This window comes from Bubalus bubalis, chromosome 15, assembly GCF_019923935.1.
Source record: "Bubalus bubalis isolate 160015118507 breed Murrah chromosome 15, NDDB_SH_1, whole genome shotgun sequence".
In the NCBI taxonomy this organism is placed as follows: Eukaryota; Metazoa; Chordata; class Mammalia; order Artiodactyla; family Bovidae; genus Bubalus; species Bubalus bubalis.
Genome location: NC_059171.1, coordinates 23,125,836 through 23,150,458, shown reverse-complemented (window position 1 = coordinate 23,150,458; position 24,623 = coordinate 23,125,836). Strand labels below are relative to the sequence as shown.

Here is a 24,623-nt window from a genome sequence, read left to right as displayed (position 1 = left end):
TTGTCCTTTAATTTTCACTTTTATAACTATTACTTTGCAAAAAAAAAAAAAAGACCCTATTTTTTTTTTTCTTCTTCAGCAAACTTCATATATATATTTTATAATTTTTTGACCGTGGTTTTTTTTTTTTTCTTTTTTCTTTTTCTTCTTTTCTTTAACATTGTATTTTTGAAATTCCAAACCCTACTCTAGATTTTTAATTTTAGCCTTTTGATATATGTTATCAATTTTGTACCTATAGTTTTTTTCATAATTTCTGTGACTTTTTTTTTCCTCTGTTTCTTTCTCTTCTTTTATATAACATCGTATATCTGCAATTCCAAACTCTACTCAAGATTTTTAATTTATGCTTTTTGGTATTTGATATCAATTTTGTACCTGTATTTTCTTTATAATTTTTGCGACATTGTTTTTGTTGGTTTGTTTGTTTTCTCTCTTTATTTTTCTTCTTCTTCTTTTTTTTTTTTTAACGTTGTATTTTTTGAAATTCTAAACTCTACTCTAGATTTTTAATTTTTGCTTTTTGGTATTAGTTATCAATTTTGTACCGGTAGTTTCTTTATTACTTTCACGACCTTGTTTGTTTTTCTTTGTTCGTTTTTTCTCTCTTTCTTTTCCTTCTTCTTTTCATTAACATTGCATATTTGAAATTCCAAACTCTACTCTAGATTTCTAATTTTTGTTTTTATGTATTTGTTACCAATTTTATACCTTTAAGAACCCAATCTTCAGGACCCATTTTTCACTAGTGTACGAGATTACTGGCTTGACTGCTCTCTCTCCCTTTGGACTCTCCATTTTCTCCACCAGGTCACCTGTATCTCCTCCCTAACCCCTCTCTACTCTACCCAACTCTGTGAATTTCTGTGTGTTCCAGACGGTGGAGAACACTTAAGGAACTGATTACTGGCTGGATCTGTCTCCCTCCTTTTCATTTCCCCCTTTTATACTTCTGGCCACCTCTGTCTCCTGCCTCCTTCTTCTCTTCCCTGTATAACTCCGTGAACATCTCTGAGCGGTCCAGTTGTGGAGTGCACATAAGGAAGTGACTACTGGCTAGCCCACTCTCTCCACTATTGATTCCACCTCATCTCATTTGGGTCACCTCTAACTCCCTCCTCCCTCTTCTCTTCATGTAACGCTGTGAACCTCTCTGAGTGACCCTCACAGTAGAGAAACTTTTCATCTTTAACGTAGATGTTTTATCAGTGGTGCTGTATAGAAGGAGAAGTTTTGAAACTACTGTAAAATTAAGACTGATAACTGGAAGTAGGAGGCTTAAGTCCAAACCCTGACTCCAGGGAACTCCTGACTCCAAGGAACATTAATTGACAGGAGCTCATCAAACGCCTCCATACCGACACTGAAACCAAGCACCACACAAGGGCCAACAAGTTCCAGGGAAAGACATAACAAACAAATTCTCCAGCAACAAAGGAACACAGCCCTGAACTTCAAGATACAGGCTGCCCAAAGTCACCCCAAAACCATAGACATCTCATAACTCATTACTGGACATTTCATTACACTCCAGAGAGAAGAAATACAGCTCCATCCACCAGAACATCGACACAAGCTTCCCTAACCAGGAAACCTTGACAAGCCACCTGTACAAACCCACACACAGCGAGGAAACGCCACAATAAAGAGAACTCCACAAACTGCCAGAATACAGAAAGGACACCCCAAACTCAGCAATTTAAACAAGATGAAGAGACAGAGGAATAGCCAGCAGATAAAGGAACAGGATAAATGCCCACCAAACCAAACAAAAGAGGAAGAGATAGGGAATCTACCTGATAAAGAATTCCGAATAATGATAGTGAAATTGATCCAAAATCTTGAAATTAAAATGGAATCACAGATAAATAGCCTGGAGGCAAGGATTGAGAAGATGCAAGAAAGGTTTAACAAGGACTTAGAAGAAATAAAAAAGAGTCAATATATAATGAATAATGCAATAAGTGAAATTAAAAACACTCTGGAGGCAACAAACAGTAGAATAACAGAGGCAGAAGATAGGATTAGTGAATTAGAAGATAGAATGGTAGAAATAAATGAATCAGAGAGGATAAAAGAAAAACGAATTAAAAGAAATGAGGACAATCTCAGAGACCTCCAGGACAATATTAAACACTACAACATTCGAATCATAGGGATCCCAGAAGAAGAAGACAAAAAGAAAGACCATGAGAAAATACTTGAGGAGATAATAGTTGAAAACTTCCCTAAAATGGGGAAGGAAATAATCACCCAAGTCCAAGAAACCCAGAGAGTCCCAAACAGGATAAACCCAAGGCGAAACACCCCAAGACACATATTAATCAAATTAACAAAGATCAAACACAAAGAACAAATATTAAAAGCAGCAAGGGAAAAACAACAAATAACACACAAGGGGATTCCCATAAGGATAACAGCTGATCTTTCAATAGAAACTCTTCAAGCCAGGAGGGAATGGCAAGACATACTTAAAGTGATGAAAGAAAATAACCTACAGCCCAGATTATTGTACCCAGCAAGGATCTCATTCAAGTATGAAGGAGAAATCAAAAGCTTTTCAGACAAGCAAAAGCTGAGAGAATTTTGCACCACCAAACCAGCTCTCCAACAAATACTAAAGGATATTCTCTAGACAGGAAACACAAAAATGGTGTATAAATTCGAACCCAAAACAATAAAGTAAATGGCAACGGGGTCATACTTATCAGTAATTACCTTAAACGTAAATGGGTTGAATGCCCCAACCAAAAGACAAAGACTGGCTGAATGGATACAAAAACAAGACCCCTGCATATGTTGTCTACAAGAGACCCACCTCAAAACAGGGGACACATACAGACTGAAAGTGAAGGGCTGGAAAAAGATTTTCCATGCGAATAGGGACCAAAAGAAAGCAGGAATAGCAATACTCATATCAGATAAAATAGACTTTAAAACAAAGGCTGTGAAAAGAGACAAAGATGGTCACTACATAATGATCAAAGGATCAATCCAAGAAGAAGATATAACAATTATAAATATATATGCACCCAACACGGGAGCACCGCAGTATGTAAGACAAATGCTAACAAGTATGAAAGAAGAAATTAACAATAACACAATAATAGTGGGAGACTTTAATACCCCACTCATACCTATGGATAGATCAACTAAACAGAAAATTAACAAGGAAACACAAACTTTAAACGATACAATAGACCAGTTAGACCTAATTGATATCTATAGGACATTTCATCCCAAAACAATGAATTTCACCTTCTTCTCAAGCGCACATGGAACCTTCTCCAGGATAGATCACATCCTGGGCCATAAAGCTAGCCTTGGTAAATTCAAAAAAATAGAAATCATTCCAAGCATCTTTTCTGACCACAATGCAGTAAGATTAGATCTCAATTACAGGAGAAAAACTATTAAAAAATCCAACATATGGAGTCTGAACAACACACTGCTGAATAACCAACAAATCACAGAAGAAATCAAAAAAGAAATCAAAATTTGCATAGAAACGAATGAAAATGAAAACACAACAACCCAAAACCTGTGGGACACGGTAAAAGCAGTCCTAAGGGGAAAGTTCATAGCAATACAGGCACACCTCAAGAAACAAGAAAAAAGTCAAATAAATAACCTAACTCTACACCTAAAGCAACTAGAAAAGGAAGAAATGAAGAACCCCAGGGTTAGTAGAAGGAAAGAAATCTTAAAAATTAGAGCAGAAATAAATGCAAAAGAAACAAAAGAGACCATAGCAAAAATCAACAAAACCAAAAGCTGGTTCTTTGAAAGGATAAATAAAATTGACAAACCATTAGCCAGACTCATCAAGAAACAAAGGGAGAAAAATCAAATCAATAAAATTAGAAATGAAAATGGAGAGATCACAACAGACAACACAGAAATACAAAGGATCATAAGAGACTACTATCAACAATTATATGCCAATAAAATGGACAACGAGGAAGAAATGGACAAATTCTTAGAAAAGTACAACTTTCCAAAACTCGATCAGGAAGAAATAGAAAATCTTAACAGACCCATCACAAGCACGGAAATTGAAACTGTAATCAAAAATCTTCCAGCAAACAAAAGCCCAGGTCCAGATGGCTTCACAGCTGAATTCTACCAAAAATTTAGAGAAGAGCTAACACCTATCCTGCTCAAACTCTTCCAGAAAATTGCAGAGGAAGGTAAACTTCCAAACTCATTCTATGAGGCCACCATCACCCTAATACCAAAACCTAACAAAGATCCCACAAAAAAAGAAAACTACAGGCCAATATCACTGATGAACATAGACGCAAAAATCCTTAACAAAATTCTAGCAATCAGAATACAACAACACATTAAAAAGATCATACACCATGACCAAGTGGGCTTTATCCCAGGGATGCAAGGATTCTTCAATATCCGCAAATCAATCAATGTAATACACCACATTAACAAATTGAAAAACAAAAACCATATGATTATCTCAATAGATGCAGAGAAAGCCTTTGACAAAATTCAACATCCATTTATGATAAAAACTCTCCAGAAAGCAGGAATAGAAGGAACATACCTCAACATAATCAAAGCTATATATGACAAACCCACAACAAACATTATCCTCAATGGTGAAAAAATGAAAGCATTTCCTCTAAAGTCAGGAACAAGACAAGGGTGCCCACTTTCACCATTACTATTCAACATAGTTTTGGAAGTTTTGGCCACAGCAATCAGAACAGAAAAAGAAATAAAAGGAATCCAAACTGGAAAAGAAGAAGTAAAGCTCTCACTGTTTGCAGATGACATGATCCTCTACATAGAAAACCCTAAAGACTCCACCAGAAAATTACTAGAACTAATCAATGACTATAGTAATGTTGCAGGATATAAAATCAACACCCAGAAATCCCTTGCATTCCTATACACTAATAATGAGAAAACAGAAAGAGAAATTAAGGAAACAATTCCATTCACCATTGCAACGGAAAGAATAAAATACTTAGGAATATATCTACCTAAAGAATCTAAAGACCTATATATAGAAAACTATAAAACACTGGTGAAAGAAATCAAAGAGGACACTAACAGATGGAGAAATATACCATGTTCATGGATTGGAAGAATCAATGTAGTGAAAATGAGTATACTACCCAAAGCAATCTATAGATTCAATGCAATCCCTATCAAGCTACCAACAGCATTCTTCACAGAGCTAGAACAAATAATTTCACAATTTGTATGGAAAAACAAAAAACCTCGAATAGCTAAAGCGATCTTGAGAAAGAAGAATGGAACTGGAGGAATCAACCTACCTGACTTCAGGCTCTACTACAAAGCCACAGTTATCAAGACAGTATGGTACTGGCACAAAGACAGAAATATAGATCAATGGAACAAAATAGAAAGCCCAGAGATAAATCCATGCACATATGGACACCTTATCTTCGACAAAGGAGGCAAGAATATACAATGGATTAAAGACAATCTCTTTAACAAGTGGTGCTGGGAACTCTGGTCAACCACTTGTAAAAGAATGAAACTAGAACACTTTCTAACACCATACACAAAAATAAACTCAAAATGGATTAAAGATCTAAACGTAAGACCAGAAACTATAAAACTCCTAGAGGAGAACATAGGCAAAACACTCTCTGACATACATCACAGCAGGATCCTCTATGACCCACCTCCCAGAATATTGGAAATAAAAGCAAAAATAAACAAATGGGACCTAATTAACCTTAAAAGCTTCTGCACATCAAAGGAAACTATTAGCAAGGTGAAAAGACAGCCTTCAGAATGGGAGAAGATAATAGCAAATGAAGCAACTGACAAACAACTAATCTCGAGGATATACAAGCAACTCCTACAGCTCAACTCCAGAAAAATAAATGACCCAATCAAAAAATGGGCCAAAGAACTAAATAGACATTTCTCCAAAGAAGACATACAGATGGCTAACAAACACATGAAAAGATGCTCAACATCACTCATTATCAGAGAAATGCAAATCAAAACCACTATGAGGTACCATTTCACACCAGTCAGAATGCCTGCGATCCAAAAGTCTACAAGTAATAAATGCTGGAGAGGGTGTGGAGAAAAGGGAACCCTCTTACACTGTTGGTGGGAATGCAAACTAGTACAGCCACTATGGAGAACAGTGTGGAGATTCCTTAAAAAACTGGAAATAGACATGCCTTATGATCCAGCAATCCCACTGCTGGGCATACACACTGAGGAAACCAGAAGGGAAAGAGACACGAGTACCCCAATGTTCATCGCAGCACTGTTTATAATAGCCAGGACATGGAAGCAACCTAGATGTCCATCAGCAGATGAATGGATAAGAAAGCTGTGGTACATATACACAATGGAGTATTATTCAGCCATTAAAAAGAATACATTTGAATCAGTTCTAATGAGGTGGATGAAACTGGAGCCTATTATACAGAGTGAAGTAAGCCAGAAAGAAAAACACCAATACAGTATACTAACGCATATATATGGAATTTAGAAAGATGGTAACAATAACCCTGTGTACAAGACAGCAAAAGAGACACTGATGTATAGAACAGTCTTATGGACTCTGTGGGAGAGGGAGAAGGTGGGAAGATTTGGGAGAATGGCATTGAAACATGTAAAATATCATGTATGAAATGAGTTGCCAGTCCAGGTTCGATGCACGATACTGGATGCTTGGGGCTGGTGCACTGGGACGACCCAGAGGGATGGAATGGGGAGGGAGGAGGGAGGAGGGTTTAGGATGGGGAACACATGTGTACCTGTGGCAGATTCATTTTGATATTTGGCAAATCTAATACAGTTATGTTAAGTTTAAAAATAAAATTAAAAAAAAAAAGAAAACTAAAAAAAAAAAAAAAAAAAAAAAAATTCTGTAGCACCTTTGGAGAAGGCAATGGCACCCACTCCAGTACTCTTGCCTGGAAAATCCCATGGATGGAGGAGCCTGGTGGGCTGCAGTCCATGGGGTCGCACAGAGTCGGACACGACTGAGTGACTTCACTTTCACTTTTCACTTTCATGCATTGGAGAAGGAAATGGCAACCCATTCCAGTGTTCTTGCCTAGAGAATCCCAGGGACGGGGAAGCCTAGTGGGCTGCTGTCTATGGGGTTGCACAGAGTCGGACACGACTGAAGTGACTTAGCAAGTAGCACCTTTAATTACACTGTTATTAAAAAAATACTTCTTTAGCTATTTCAGAAATCATATCTCATTAAATGATAGTTAATAGAAATATTATAAAGACTTGCCTACTATCTCATAAATAAGAGTACATAGAATAATAACAAAGTTCATCCTGGTATAGGATCAGATTTTTAATGGCACAAAGAGCATTATAAATATCAATGGAACTATAAAAATGTAATTAATGCCTGTGGAGTTATGAAGTTACCTCTTTTTAAAATAAGTTTTCTAGCATATTCAGTTACATTCAATAGACAGCATTCTTCTTAAAGTATAATAAAGAAACTCAAGTGCTAACTTGAACCACTCTAGCGAACATTCAGTCACTTTACTGGGAAATCTGCTTTACACCTACATACCTCAATGATGAAAGCATTTCCATGTTATCAATAGAGCATTAAAATTAATATCCAGGTGTAACGCTGATGGAATCCAAGACTTACCATGTTGAGGTTAATTTTTTTTTTAAATTTTAATTCTGTTATTTCACAAATAGTCAATATAGATTAGATAGATTTGAGATGAGACACATCTCCAAAACAGAGGCAAATTACTGAGAAATTAAGTTCTATAAACATTATGAATACTTTGTATTATTTGACATTAAAAAATATTCAGGACATTAAAAAATACTCTCCTGCCTTTCAGGAGAAACTATGGTAAAACAATACAGCAGAATAAGATAAGTGAAAGCTTGATTGCTGTAACTGACCACCTTAAATGGGCTTTACTTCTTATTCCTACTGATTTCCCTTTTTTTCAGTTTTAAGATAACTAACTACATATGAACTGAGGAAAGACAGTTGGAGAACTATTGAGAAGATGCAACTCAAATAGGAGGCCGTGCATTCCTTTGAATGCTGTCAAACAAGCTAAAAGGAGATGACTTGCTTCTCTTTTCAAAACCTCAGTGCCTATAGTGATATAAAAACAACAGAAGATTGAGTACCCTTTTCTTTCTACAATGTAAGTGGTATATAAAATTTGCAGCAAATATTAGCAATACTTTATAACAAAATGCCACCAAACCACTCATTTCTTAAGTTTAAAGATAAATGCTGAAAACCGAACATACTATTCAGTATCCCTAAATCAATTAAACTGTTTGAATCATGAATAATCACAAAATACTTATTATATCATCTTAATGAAGGTTATGGACAGTTCTCAATAATTCAAATGCATAGAGAATAGAAAGTAAGGGGAAATGAAAACTCACAGAAAATCAAACAATATAAAAGGGTACTTTGCATTTTATATTTGTATATTTTTTCATTTCTCACATTTTCTTTTTCTTTTCTTACTATATTTGCCACTAACAAACATTAACATTTCTATAAGGCTCTAGGTGATCAAGAATTAAAACACCTTTTTTATCATCCAAAGTTATACATCAAAATGTTCTATATTTATTCTAAGTTACCTACTAGAATACTTAAAATATCACTATGATAATTTGTCAATTATGTGCTTTGCCATAAGATAAAATAATGAAATTACGAAGAAAAATGAGAAACATTATCAATATTTACAATGTTGTCCAATCTATGACAGAATAAAGCACTAAGTTTTTGTAACTTGTTCAAAAACAGAGGTGTGCTTTATTTCATGATGCTATTTTATTTAGGAAATAAACACATCACTTGAGTTAAACAAAATAAAAATGAAAATACCAATCTTACTTGTGTCGTGTGTGTGTATAAACTTATGTGTGTGCATGGCTGTATGTGAATATGTTTTTTGTGCATTAGGTTTGCTTAAAGTAATATATAAAGGGTACATAAAGGGTAAAGATAGAATTCAGTTATATTTAAATATTCATATAAGGACTAATTATGCTTGGTGAAAATTTAGTTTTTGTACCCTCACTTTTTAGTAGAGTTCCTGACTTGCAGCACATACTTAATTGAGCCAAGCTTTCTTCAAGATGTCCTGCACAATACATCTAACATCAGAGAAAGAGATTTTAGGCATTCAGTTGCTAGTAGTTAACAGCAAGGGAAGACTGTTAAATTAGTTATGAAATAATAAAAATAAGTACTCCACTTGCAAGTCCCTTGGACTGCAAGGAGATCCAACCAGTCCATCCTAAAGGAGACCAGTCCTGGGTGTTCACTGGAAGGACTAATGCTGAGGCTGAAACTCCAATACTTTGACCACCTCATACAAAGAGCTGACTCATTGGAAAAGACCCTGATGCTGGGAGGGATTGGGGGCAAGAGGAGAAGGGGACAACAGAGGATGAGATGGCTGGATGGCATCACCGACTTGATGCACATGAGTTTGGGTGAACTCTGGGAGTTGGTGATGGACAGGGAGGCCTGGCATGCTGCAATTCATGGGGCCGCAAAGAGTCGGACACGACTGAGCGACTGAACTGAACTGAACTAACTCTCTTATGTAAAAAAGATAAAATAACTGTAAAAAAGATAAAAATAACACACCACTTGGAAGACACACAATTTGGTGGGGGATTAATTAGAGTGATAAGTTAAAATGGGTCTGTCTCCACTCTTGTATCCAGCCCCTTAGGTCACCAAAGCCCCCAAATTTCTATTGTGCCCATTCCAGCAAGTGTATTTTATGATTAATTTCAAATACAAATAGGTGGCCTTATAAGAAAAATCTGAAAGCTCTTTACGAATGCAAAGTAAGACTGAAAAAAGTGCGAGTCCCTCAGTCACATCTGACTCTCTGCAATCCCATGCACCGTATAGCTCAGTAAATTCTTCTGTCCATGGAATTCTCCAAGCAAGAATGCTGGAGCGGGTTGCCATTCTCTTCTCCAGGGGATCTTCCCAACCCAAGGTTTGAACCAGAAGCTGCATTGCAGGCAGATTCTTCGCCATCTGAGCCACTCCAAATATACCTATCCTTCTGGGATTTCTTTTTTTAGGAAGAAAAAGTTGAAATGACATTGGTCAATATCTCACTTTCCTTCTAGTTTATCTATCCTCATACTTACATACAAATATTATTTTAAACAGAATTTAACAGCCTGAGTTAAACAACAAAACAAAGAGATTAAAGATGAATGGGAGTGTGTCTATCAGCCAGGGCTCAGTAGAGGGAATACACTTACTCTAGGCAACTGAGCCTGCCTTACTGAGCATCCTACCATCCTGGGTATGTGAGGTCACTGCCTATCATTCATCCCTTTGACAACCACTTTGTTGTGGACTCTTTATGCCTGTATGTTTGTTTATAAACCTGCCAGAGTAACCGTGGAGTGAATGAAAGAAAACCCTAGTAGTATCTGTTAGTTTAAAGATACTTAAAGATTACAGCTGGTTACAGGATGACAACTTTTCCGGCCCCCATTCACTAATTGCTCTCTGTTTTCATTTTACTGCGGTATGCTATAAAATACTGCTTCTATTTTACTGGCACTTCAGTTGTCTTTATTTTTTTTCCCCTTTATGTGTAAGAATGACGTTATTTTCGCTAGGACTATCAGCTCAGTTTCTAAAACTCACTGGAATTCTCTTAGCTATACGAATTTTTAGGAAACATTTAATTTTTTTTTTAATTCAGAGCAAAAATAGCACATTTATCCCCTTTCAAAAATCTCAATAAATAACAAAGGTACATTAGGCTCCAAAACAGCTTAACTGAACCATATGTGAATCCAAAGGCCTGCCAAAATAGAATCAGCATTATAAAAGGTAGTTTCATATTTCATCCAGCCATAAAATAGGAACCTACAGTATACAATGCACTGACCACTTGCACAGAGCTCACAATGACAATAGCATGGAAACGCATTGTCAACAGATAAGTGACCTCCACATACACTCGGGCAGTTTCTTAAGTTTTTTGTGTTTTTTTCTTTCCTCTGTGTGTGTGTGTGTGTGTGTGTGTTTTAACCTGGATTGGCTAATCACAGATTATGGGAACAAAAAACTTAAAACAGCATCTTGAACCTCAGTTCCTCTGACAGTTTCAGAATTTTACCATGGAAATATTTCATTAGAAAATCTTCAAGAAGCTGCAGAAGGTTTGGCACCGAACCCTTAGGATCCCATTAAGGGCCTCTGCTGTAGTCCCTAGCTCGTCTAGTCCAAAACGGCACTCTCTACTCTCACAAATTCTCTCCAAAGCCATCTGAATCCTCTTTTCCTTATCAGGATGATACAGACTCGCATCATCCTTGGAGCCTTCTGACAGGGGCGACAGCCGCTGGGGTGGGGGGATGCTACAACTGTTCATTGTTTCCTTTCACAAAACACTGCCACAGGGCTCAGATTAACACCAAAAAATAGATGGCTGCAACTGAAGAGAAACATTTTTCAGAATGCCTCCACTTGATTAATGAAGTAATGGAGCAGACCAGGGGTTGACTTTTGTCACGCACTCTTCTTCCCTCAACTTTCTTCTGGAGAATCAGCAATGATCAGAACGCTTCTGCCAACATCCACTTGCTCTGAAGAGTCATATTCACAAAGTTGGAAGGAAGGCCACGATTATTAGAACTGCCTATATTTCCTGCTGGAAATATTCAGGTAAAGGATAAATTCTTTTCACCACCTCTGAACTACTGAAGGCAAATGCTATCTCTCTGCCCAGCTCCCCAAAACCCCTGTCCCCAGAGTTGATACTTTATTTGACATGTACTTGGTAGCTCATTTGTAAAGAATCCACCTGCAATGCAGGAGACCCCGGTTCAATTCCTGGGTCGGGAAGATCCACTGGAGAAGGGATAGACTACCCACTCCAGTATTCTTGTGCTTCTCTGGTGGCTCAGCTGGTAAAGAATCTGCCTGCAATGAGGGAGACCTGGGTTCAATCCCTGGGTTGAGAAGATGCCCTAAAGAAGGGAAAGGCTACTCCAGTATTCTGGCCTGGAGAATTCCTTGGACTGTATAGTCCATGGGGTTGCAGAAAGTCAAACATGACTGAGTGATGGTCACTTTCACTTTGGACCCTGATGCTTATCTCAGATGCACATGAGGCTGTCACTGGGCCCCTTCCACAGAATAACATTCTACACATGCCTGCAATGACTTTAAAACGCAAGGTGGTAATAATGACATATCCAAGATTAGCATCAGAGCCCAAGGGACTTGTGCTGCCCCTGTCCATGCAATAATGCTTGCATACAGGGTGCTGTGCTGTGCTGTGCCTAGTTGCTCAGTCATGTCTGACTCGATGACGCCATGAGAAACAAATGGTATGTGCTTGACTTCTCAATAAAAGCTAAAACCTAAGGCCCATGAACTGCCTTTGCTCTTCCAAATTTTGTCCCCATTCTTTCTTATTTTACGGTGCATCGCTGTCTGCCTTGTGATGTGCCTTATTCACTCTATTCTGTACCAAGCTCTAAAATGCCATAAGTAACGAAAGAATTGAGTTAGCGTTTTAAAATACAAACTGAACTCAAAAGTGAATCAGACAGGATAAATTACTTTTCCAATTGTCTGAAATGCCCAATCACACACCTGAGAAAAGCTTTCTGAAGAAATACTCCTTACAAAAAGAAAACACAAAGGAGCCAGGATAATTCAAAAAGCAGTTTGACCAGTTAACCTTTCTTTCTCTTCCTAAAAACATGTTTTTTCTCTTGTTTCTGTGGTGATTGTCTCCTTAGATGATAAATACTCTAAGTACATACCTTGTACTTCTCTAGGCTAGGAGTTCTCAGAATACTGATGCTAGCTAATCAATAAGTATGTGTATGTTTGTGTGTATATAAATACATGTGTGCACATGTGTATGAGGATGTATATGTACAATGACAGCCAAGAGTGCTTTTTAAAATATGTTCAGAGAGGGGGACAGAAGAGAAGAGGCTGGAAGCAGTTTGGCAAATTAAGGGAATGAGTAATCTACTTTCTATTCACAGGCATAATAAAAAGTAATCTAGATTGTATAACAATCTGTATATTTTTCAAAGTGACTAAATGCATATAATTTTATATAATTTTACAACCGTAAGATGTAGGGCTGGTATTATAACCCCCATTTTATAAATGAGGAACCTGAGAGCAGGTGTGATTACCCAAGACAGCACTTTGGGTAATAACCGTTGGGACTAGAATCAGACTACTCTGACCACATCATGGGCTCTTTCCCATGCTTTCCCCCCATTTCTGATCTTTACAAAGTGTTAGTGTATGTTTCTCAAAATTACTGAAGGAGAAATTCTCAGCCAACAGCCGCCTCTGGCTCCTATTTCCCATTAGATTTTACATAACTGTTCCATATATTTTCATTCATATTTCTCTGTCCTCATATTAATGATCAATTTCCAAACAAATTAATCAAGAATTTATTCATGACTTTCTATATGGAGCAGCTTATCTACCTTCAAAAACGAGAATAAAATATATCTCATTTTTACGTGTATCTTTTACTTACAGTTAAACCTTGATTTTTGGTTATGATGTTTTATAATATATGAGTTAGTCTTTTCTATTTAAATTAATTGGATTTTCGTTTGTGACGTCTCCCAGTGCTACCATTATTTTAAAAATCCTTCCTTATTCAGAGGCGAGGTAACTATTTATGTACATTATCTTAGCGGTAAACAGCCTCTGAGATGGCCCCCAGTGATCACAGCCTTTGGTTTTAAGTCCATGTACAATGCCTTTCCCTTCAGAGTGGGCTAGACCTGCTGATTCAATTTTAATAAAATGAATTCAGCAAAAGTGATGGGATACCTACTTCCAAGACTAGTTTATGAAAACACTATGATTTCTGTCCTGGGCTCCTTGTCTTGCTCTCTCATTTGCTTGCTCAGAGAGGAGCCAGTTGCCATGCTATGAGCTTTTCTTTGGAGAAGCCAAGGAGGCAAGGTACTGAGTCAACAGCCATGCAATGACCTTTCAAGCAGGTCTTCCTTTAGTTGAGACTTCAGATGACACCATAGCCCTGGCTGTCACTTTTTGAATCTAGCCTTGTATGAGACACCATACCAAAGACACACAGATAAGCAGTGCTCATATTTCTGACCCTGAGAAAAGAGTATGAGAAAACCACAAGACTAAGGCACATAACCCTACGCTTCATTCTGAGCTCCTGCCCTTTAAAATAGAAAGAGATATAAACCATATAAAACAGCACAAATGATATACAAATTACTAGAATCAAGAAGCCGTAGTTTTGTTGAACTAGGGCAAAGGATTATATTTTTAAAAGTGATATAAAAGCAAATGACTAATACAGAATGACTTTAAATTCAATACTTAAATGTATAAGGAAAAGAGATGCTCATTTCCAAAAGAGAGTTTCTCAAATAAGTTTGCAAGTTTACAAAAACATTCTAGAAATATTAATTTTTCCTTCATAAATAAATGTAAGAATTATTGCCTATGGACAGCATACAACATCAACACGAGCCTTGTAGGAGTCACTTGGACAGGGTCAGACTCACAAACCTGCCTACATCAGGAAAACCTCTTATGAGACTAAAGACTGACAATGCCAACTGAGAGCTAATGCTAAGATATGGTATTTAATTAGTGGTGTCCTGGGAATATCTACTGATACTTAGTTATAAAATACAGACAGATATTTTATGAGTCTAATGTGTCCCATTTAAAGGGTTATGCCTATGTAATATTGATTTGTAAGAACAAACAAAAGGAATACAAAATAGCACTTATGTCCATTTATTTAACAGTTATCTCCAAGTTACTGAATGTATTAATTATGCCCAGTAAACATCATTTGCTAAATTTTTGTAACACTGGAACAATATATATTATAACTATGTAAATAACAGGGAAATGCTCACGCCGAACAATTGTTTTATAAAGAGCTGTGGAATGGCAAGTCTTGAAAAAAGTCAAGGAGAAAGACTTTAAAAGGCAAGCCAGATATATCAGCAAATAATGATTAAAATTTTGGGTCAACTTTGTAAACTGCTCCTCACAAGTGTGTTCTCATTTTACCTTCTCCTCCAGCCAAAAACATTTTTTCCAACTTTATATTCTATAATTTGTGTTATGGAAACAGCAGAGCTATAGTTTGCAAATCATTCCCTCACCACCCAAGAATGTGATAGACTTTCCTTAGGGAACAGGGATTCTATCCCCTATGGGACCTTAAGCTTGAGAAAATATTTACAAACAGGAACAACTCCATAAAGAGAATCTGGATGCCTAAACCAATAGCCAAACTGTATCTTTCATATCTATGCTCGTGGAAAAGGTTGTGTTACTCATTAGTCTGTTCAACTTTATATACATTGTCTTCTTAGTAGAGCAACTTTAATCATATTAAATGCCATGAAGTAGTTACTCCTTCCAGACATTGGTTATATTAATAGCATATCACAGAGTCATTTTAATAACTCTATGAGAAGACCATTTTCAATAAAATTCTCCTTGGAATTCTAGAAAAAGGGAATAATAAATAATCTTAAACAAACCAAAAAAAGACGCTTTCTGTTTATTCAAACTTGGCCTAAGTATAAGTAAAGAGCTTTAGCCATGTAGCATAACCCAAAGGCAAAATGTGTTTAGATTTCAGGCACAGATCAGTAGGTTAGACCCATAAATAAACCTGTCTATATATGGCAAGAAAATGTGTCTTTGTGTTCCTACCTTTCAAATCCAAGTGCAAACATAAAGAACCTAGAAAGATTTCACCATCAGAAGAAAAAGCAAATTAAAGGTAGATTGAGATTAGCAGACAAACTGCTACATATAAAAGGTGTAATTTTAGGAGGCAGATACATATTATTAGGAAAGGCCAAATATATGTTTTCATTTCAACATTATTTTCCCACATTACAAAAGAATTCCATCCATAGCCAATATCACTATGTCTACATTATAATATAACAAATCCCTTCAGATTGATATATAATTGACCTCGCTCATTTGCTTCGACAGATTTGAATTGTTGAGTAATTCCTTGGTGTTTGGTTTCTTTCTTTCTGACTCAGATTCTACAGGATGCTTTCACTAACTTGGGACTTCATGCCAATCTCTCTTCTCCCTGTGCACTTCCTCTTCCACAAACAAACAAAAAACTCACAAAAAGTCCTCCTCTGATTCTAGAAACCAAACCAACACACCATTTTCCAAGGCTCTGCTGTACTAAGTGTCTCGCCTCATGTCTTCTTGGAGCAGCTTCGCTGTCCACTCAGTTTCCATTAATTCTCCACATGGCAGATAGAGTATACGAGAAGCCAGGATCTTGCCTCCCTAAGGGACAAATCTACAATCTCCATCAATAATGAATTTCCCCAACGTCTCCTCGGAGGAACAGGGTACAATTAAAAAGGTTATAAGTCCTCACACTACTCGAACCTAAGGGCATCTGTGAATGAAACTGGCTTAAGCCCAATTAGAGGAATCAGTACATTTGTCTTCTCTTGGAACAACCCTGCTCTTACAGTTCCCATCAATTCAGTATAAATCTGACTGATCTTATCCAAGAAGTTAATAGAAAATTGCTCACAGTGGGCGACTGCCACCTCAGTTTCCAAGCAGAGACAGATGGAATTTCCCAGATGGTTTGTCACTGAAAGTGCAAGGCTGGATGAGACTTCACAGAAAGCATGGTAGAGCAGAATACCTTCTTGGCCCTCACCCAGGTCATAGTGAAGGACTGAAAGTGGATTCTGTTACAAACAAATCATAATTGCCTCAATGGGCTCACCACCTTGTCCTCTTTAACTACTTCAAAGGGGTGCAGATCTTACACTGAAATTAGTCAATATTTATCAAGAAGCTGTCATGGGCATATCTTTCTGTTAGGTAAAACCTGACAAAATAGATATAGTTCTCCTCCTCTACTGCATCTTACATTCAAGTGAGATTAAGAAAAAAATTATAAACAAATAAAACAGGCACAAGATGGCATTAACTGTGGTACTGTATTGCTAAGTTGGGCAGATGAAGAAAAATCTAAGAGGAAATGGAAAAATGGGCATAAAGACTCAAGGAGAACACCAAGGTCTTGAATAAAGAAAGATGTGCATCATTTGCTGATACTGGAGAAAAGTTAAAGGAAAGAATTAATTGACTCACTTTCTAAAGGTTATTTACTGAGCCCTTGCTATAAACCAGACATTGTTCTAGATAAGAAGGATACAAAGATAAACGATAAGTAGCACATAGGTGGTGGCACTAGCGGCAAAGAACCCGCCTCCCAATGCAGGAGACATAAGAAGTGGAGGTTTGATCCCTAGGTTGGGAAGATCCCCTGGAGGAGGGCATGGCAATCCACTCCATTATTCTTGCCTGGAGAATCCCATGGACAGAGGCACCTGGCAGGCTACAGTCCATAGCATTGCACAGAGTCAGACATGATTGAAGCGACTTAGCAGCAGCAGCAGCAGCAGTGTATGGGTGAGATAGACAAGTAAAGAGATATTTGAAATTATGCAGTAAATGTTCTAATCCTAGGAAGCCTAAAGATCATAGAAATATCTGAGGAATTGATATCTATTCCAGACTGGAGGCTTTAGGGAAGGTCCACTTTGGGGTAACCTGAGGCTGAGCCTTGAAGTGAGAAATGGAGTTAGTGTGATAAAGAAGGGCAGGAAGGGGGAGCACAGGGCTTTGTGGATGATAAAACAGCACAGCCAAATGCAAGAGACATGAGAAAAAGAGTATATTCACATTGTAGGTAGCTGAGGTTGACTGAAAGCTACACTGAGAGTGGAAACGAGGTAAGAGCTGAGCAGGTGATATCATGAAAGCCCTTTCTCCAGAGTTTGGCTTCTCTTGTGCCCTTGAATGATTTCAGGCACACAAGTAACAAGTTTTGCTATAAGGGCACACTGTGATTTGGGTAAAAAAAAGAAGCCAGGAAGGAACACAGAAAGAATAGTTAGAAGAATACTGTGATAATCAAGGAAGAAATGATGGAGGTTTCACCAACAGCAGTGGCAGTAGAAACAGAAAGAAGGGAGTAGACGTGGAGAAAGCAGGAGTTATGGTACTTGCCTCCTGGATGTGAAAAGCAGAGTCTTGGAAGATGTTTGGCTTTGAATGGCTGACAAAAACAAAGCTGTTTGTTATAGGCAATAAAGGAAAGGTGTGTGTGTGTTTGTGCCTACATGTGCGTGCACATACACATTTGACTATGTATGTAAATGGACCCATGAGATGTGAGAGGGGAGAGGTAGAAATGGAAGGAGGGTGACGTGGAATAACTCATAGAATGGACTGCCTGCAGAGGCAGCAAAGGAGAGGCAGAGATTTAGGTTTAAAAGCGACTAAAATTTGGAAGGCAGGGAAAAGGGCACAGAGACAGTAGGTGGAAACAATAATAAACTCTCCTTACGACTGTTGAGTTGGAGGAAGTCAGTGGGAAAGCCTTGTAAAACAGTTGAAACGTGCTATTAGAGAAAGGGTAAAAAGTCAAGGTTAGAGATTTTTTAATTTAAATGTCATTTGTAAATTAGTAGCTGAAGCTTTGCAAGTGGATAAGCTCCCTGAGGCACTGGGAACAGAGGGAGAAGAGAAGAAAGGCCATAGTGTTTTGGGAAACATAGTTAGATTTAAAAGAGCCAAGACCCAGAGAGACATGAGAAGTAGAAAAGTATGGGAGTCCTGAGCCCAGATTAGAATGAATATTAAAAGGAGGATATTATTCACAATGTCAACATCAATGGAAAGAAATATAAGACCCAACAAAAAGTCATGCCTCAGCAACATTATAAATTATATCACTGAGAGGGTGAAGCTGGGAGGGTGTGGGTGGGGTCGGTCAGATTGCTCATGGTGAGGAAATTCAATTAGATCATATTTTTATTTTAAAGAGCATTTGTTGAATATCTATTATTTGCCAGAGGCGGTGATCTAGAATTGAATAATTATGATTTTTAAAAATCTATACTGTCTAGAATCTCAGCAATAATTTGGATATTACGTTCCAATTTATTTCATTATTATATTTTAGAAGCTGTCTTGGCATGGCTTTCCCAGAAGGTTACCTTCAGACTGATTCAAGTCCAAGTAGTTTACTTGGAGGTGACCTCAGAACAGTTTAGTAGAGGTGTGGAGAAATAAGCAGGAAGGAAAGGGAAGCCCATAAAGGCTGTGTTATAAAACTGGCTGGGGCTCAGTTTCACTGGCAAACTAAGAGATCTTGTAAGACACTTTTCATATATCCTAATGGAGAGGCAAGGAAGCAGGGGGGTATTTATCCACCAACTTCTGTCCCTCATTGGTTAAGGATTACTTTTGGAAACATTAATTCTCCAGCATGTCACAGCTTGACTGGTTTGCAGAAAGTTTGCTCCCGAGGCTGGAAAAAATGTCCTCAAATAGAAAGTCAGAGATGTTTCCACTAGGCAGCCTTTGACACTATAGGTGAATGCTAGAGACCTTTGGGTAGAGATGCAGTCGCTGTAGGGTGTGCACAACATGAAGCTTGAAGACTTGCAATGAATGGGCTCAGAGACTGGCACTGGAAGAGTTAGAGCTAGAAGGGCACAATGGAGATATCTAATAATTCTAATATTTCCCTATGATGTAGATCAGGAACCTTTAATTCTTTCCTCAACCACATTTCTATGATAACAACTACCTTAAAATTAAGATGGAATTTAATGTGCACATTATTTTATTATTAAATCAATAAAATTTTACCTATAGTACCCTTTATATGTACACTTCCTGTTTGTAAAATTCAGTATCACAACCACATGGTAAAATAAAACAAGGCTCCCTTCTGATTGAACGACATCAATAAAATGAAATTTCTATGTCAAATTTCATTTGCTGAATTTAACAGATTGTGATAAGTTTACTATTATGTAGTAGGTAACCTGGGACTTTCTATTTATGTTCTGTTTAATTAAGTATGCATGTTGCATGATTCCAGCAGGCAGTTGGCTGAATAAGACTAGTTACCTACTGAAAGCTGATTCACTCAAAAGAGAGAGAGAGAGCAAATGTCAGTAATATTGTAGACACCAACCTTCCAAATAATCGGTGTTGTCTGATAATTATTAAGCACTTACCATGGGCTAGCAGAGCAGAGATTTAGCATATTACAAAGATCTATGTCTTTAGGAGAAAATGAGAAAACTTCAAAGGCACAACATACAAATACAGAAACTCTAAAACACCTCCAAAACAGATATTGATCACAATTTAAACTGATTTTTAAAATTCCTTCTTGTCCATAGTCCTTTGATATTTTCAATGAATAAAATTGTAAGACTTACAAAAATATGAAATTTGGGTCACTATGATAGCACTTAATGTAAATTATTTCTTGACACAGAAGTAGGATGTTGGAAAGAAAGCTAGGCTCCCTTACTGGTTAACAATTCATACGGGAGTGGAAGACTGTACCTGAAAAAACTAAAACTTCCAATATACCACAGACCTTTGGAAACTGTGACGGTTAATTTTGTATATCAACTTGGATGGTGTTTTTGTTGAGACTGACATTTGAATCAGGGTACTCTGAGTAAAACAGATTGCCCTCCATAATGCAGGTGGGCCTCACCCAATCAGAAGAAAGCCTGAATAGGACAAAAAGACGGGCCTCTCCAGGATTTGAAATAGCTCAACTGGAATTCCAGTTCAATAACCAACTTCATCACACCATCAGCTCTGCTGGGTCTCTAGCCTGCTGACTCACACTGCAGATTTCCATCCAGCCAACTCCATGATCGTGTGAGACAATTCCTTATAAAATATATAAACACACACACGTCACACACCCTATTCTGTTTTGCTGGAGACCCTGGACTAAACCAGTGTCCTTGGAAAATAGTCAAATTTAGGCATGTAAAATCCCCAAATGCCAAAAGTCTATAGTTTGACTTATTTAATTTGGTGTGTCTTTTCAGTTTTAAACTTGAAAGATTTTAATGGACCCATTTTTACAGGTGACTGAGTAGTAATAATATTCAGTATTTCTTAATAATTCCTGTATGCTACCTCATTTAATTTTTACAAAACCCTGACAAGCTAGGTAGTAATATTGTCCTTCTAGATAAAATTTCTAAAGACGGTATTAGATTGCAGCATGGGGGTCTCAACTCAGATTGAGTTGACCTTGGTCTAGTCATTCAACTTCCCAAAGTAGCAATTTCCTCCTGTGAAACAAAGGAGGAAAAAAAGGATATTATCTTCTCATATGCTCATGCAAGAATTAAATGAGATATAAAACCTGTAAAGCACTTTGACCCTAACGGCCCAATGAAAATATTAACTATATTCTGCTGTTAAGCATAAACTATCTAACAAGATAATGAGGTGTGAACAAAATTTTATTTATTTCTATGCTCATTGTGTTATATGATTCCAAGATGAGCTTTTTGTCAAATCAATTCTTTTGATGTTTCCATATAGCCTATATTTCTAGTAATGTGCTATATATATATATCCAAATGCCTGGTCTGAAAAGGCTTTCTGCAAAAGGTGGCATATTGCTAATGCACTTCAAGATGGGAACTTGAAAGATATAAAAAGGATTTGACATCTGGCATGGTGACTCAATTAATTACTGTGTTGGATTAATTAGTTTACTGGGTCTCTTGAGACAACATCATGAGCCTGAACAGAGTAACATAACATTGGTTGGTGAATAAGCAATTTAAAAGAGTGCGCTAATTCCAAATTTGATTTCAGGTTGGGTAAGGTAGGGTAAGGTAGGGTTAATAGATTATATATTGTATGATGAAGAAAATGTATCTTCATGATATAAAACCTATATTAAATGACTGTCAAAATTATAAAGAGGTAATAAAATTGTGGAACTCTTTGAATTAACACCTAATTCTTCAGTCATGATAGTTATGAAGTATTATAACAAGTATTTTGCCCAAAGTAAGAAAAAAGAACCTGCTTGTAATCATTGCATATTTTCTCCCAAAGCTTTTAATAAATTTAGAATTCATGTAAAGAAATTCCTAATAATTTTTATCATACTCAGATCATGTGACAGATGCTATTGGGAAGGAGTGTGATCTGCAATTTAAAAACACAGATTCTGGAATAAAAAAGCCTGAGCCTTAATTTTCTTATCTATAAATAAGATTTTAAATAGGACCAAATTCATAAGTTTGTTTTGAGGAGTAAAGGAGCTAATACATTTCTAATCCTCCATATAGTGTCTAGAAAAAAATAAGTACACAGTGTAACTTAGATAATTATTCTATAGAAGTAACAGTAGTGCCAAGAGTACTAGCAGTATTTAATGACATAAAATCCAAAGTAAATTCTAGCAAGAAAATACTATTATCAAAAAAAAATTTTTTAAGTATATTTTAGCAAAGCAGCTACATTTTAAAATATAGGAAAATTCTATAGTTTAGGGAAATAACATGAATCAAATGTTTAAATTCTAAGACAAAAGAAGAAAACTAGGTTATTAAGATTATTTTCTATTAAATAATTATTCACCACAACTGGGTTTTGATATCCTAAACAGTATCCATTCACTTCAAATAGTATCAAAAATACCACAATGTCACATCTATAACCAAATTATTTAAATGATATTAAGTATGGCATAAGACAGCTTTAGAGTGGTACAGAAATATGAAAAAAAATTATATCATGTCTAAACAATAGGAAATTACTTCACTGAAAAATTAAACTTCCACAGATAGGTTTACTTTCCATACATCATAATTTAGCATATGCTAAAGATGTATAAAAAGCAGCATTCTACATATATATCATGATATAAAGATTAATTAAAAATTACATTTTCATAGAGATATTATGCTGATATAATAAAAAGGAAAACATGTGTTTCTTACATTAACAACAGCTGACACCTAAGTGGCATCACACTTTTGAAGAAATAGCAGGCAAGTGACAAGAGTCTGTGTTGGTGTCTGATACACAGTGATAAATAAGATAGATATCTTCTTGCCTAAAACATTTTGAAAGCAATGCTACAGCACCAATAGAAACGCCCAGATAAAATGGGTTTTGCAAAGGATTTAATTCAACCTTTGATGTTGAGACAATCTTCCCCTCGCCTTTGCTTGATTAAGCAGTATAATAGCTCGTATCACCCTATCAAAGGAATCAATAGAACAGTCCACTGTACAACTCAGCCACTAAGGTCAGCAGTGTTTGCGGAGCCACTTCTCAAACCCCTTCTGCAGCAGGCACACTGGACCACCACACGGTACACTGCTCCAGATTATTAAATATTTAGCCTGGTCTGTCAACTTGTTTGGTTCTTAAATACATGTGAAGTCTCCTACTTTATCCTTTTACGTATAAACACAAGGATTTAGAAAGTAAAAAGCACACTTCTAGAATCTCTTATGCTGTTTAAAAGTTGGATGACACAAATGTTTCTTATTTATTCTAGTCATTACTTTTAGTTAAATCAATAACCTCTTTCTCATTCACATGGCACTAAATAAGCAGAGAACTGCACATACTAATTTCTTTCATGTAATAACCCAAAGAAATGATTTCTTTCATGTAATCAACTGAAAAAGGAAAGCAACATTGCTGAGTCAAGCACACTTGTTTAACAAGAACCCCTCTGGGAGTTCTTACACCGCCGCCCCCCCGCCCCCCACCTCAATGCAGATAGAGTCATTTAGCAGGCATGAAACTCTTCCCACATAAATGACATTTAGAGAGAGGGACTTCCATTTCATATATATATAATTTCTGGATCTCCTAAAGAATATAAAATATTGTTATCCCCAAGTTTTGTCACTTGTATTATCACGCATAATAGGAAAGGTCCTGGTGTCCTGATTCCTGGACTTTGTTCAAGTTACCTTACTAGGCAAAAGGAAATTAAAGCAGATGGAGTTGAAGTTGCTAGAGTATCCTGGATTACTTAGGTGGGCCCAATGTAATCACACACGTTCCCAAATGTGGAAAGGGGATACAGAAGAGTCAGGGTCAGAATAAAGATGTGTAGAAGACTCAGCCATTGCTGTTTGTGAAGATGGAAGGAAGCCGTGAGCCATGGGTTGTGGACAGCCTTTAGAAGATGGAAAAGCAAAGAAAATATCTGTCCCCACCTTCTAGAAGCTCCAGCACAAAAAGCCCTGCAGACACTTTGATTTTAGCCCCAAGAAATTAATTTCAGACTATAAGATGATGGACTTGGGTTGTTTTAAGCCACAAAGTTTGTGGTAACTTGTTGGAGCTGCAATAGGAAACTAACATACTGAATTAATAAATGAAGTTTAAATGTAATCAAATACTCCATCTTTCCATAACTTTTTAAGATAGCTAATCAATCGTTCATATAATTTTTCCCAGAGGTAGACAAGCTCAGAATATTTACAAAAAAGTTAACAAGAAAAATTATGATGCTGATCACTTATCCTCACTCTTAAAAGTACAAATGGAATTGCCAAGCAATATCAAGGTTGTTTATTTCTTGTACATAATGTAAACCTGTAATGTATGACAATTTGTGTCATCTTAAGAAGAAAAGCATTTGTATATATTATTAAATATAAACAATATTAGTCTGGCTATGAAGATAAAGCAACCTTATAAATTACCTTACTAA

At 36.7% G+C, this 24,623-nt stretch overlaps 1 protein-coding gene across 2 annotated transcripts in view; it reads right to left on the bottom strand.

The window, feature by feature from the left end:
* ZFPM2 (zinc finger protein, FOG family member 2) overlaps positions 1-24,623 on the bottom strand; it is a 538,352-nt gene that overhangs the window by 241,161 nt on the left and 272,568 nt on the right. The gene's annotated exons all lie outside the window — the stretch shown is intronic.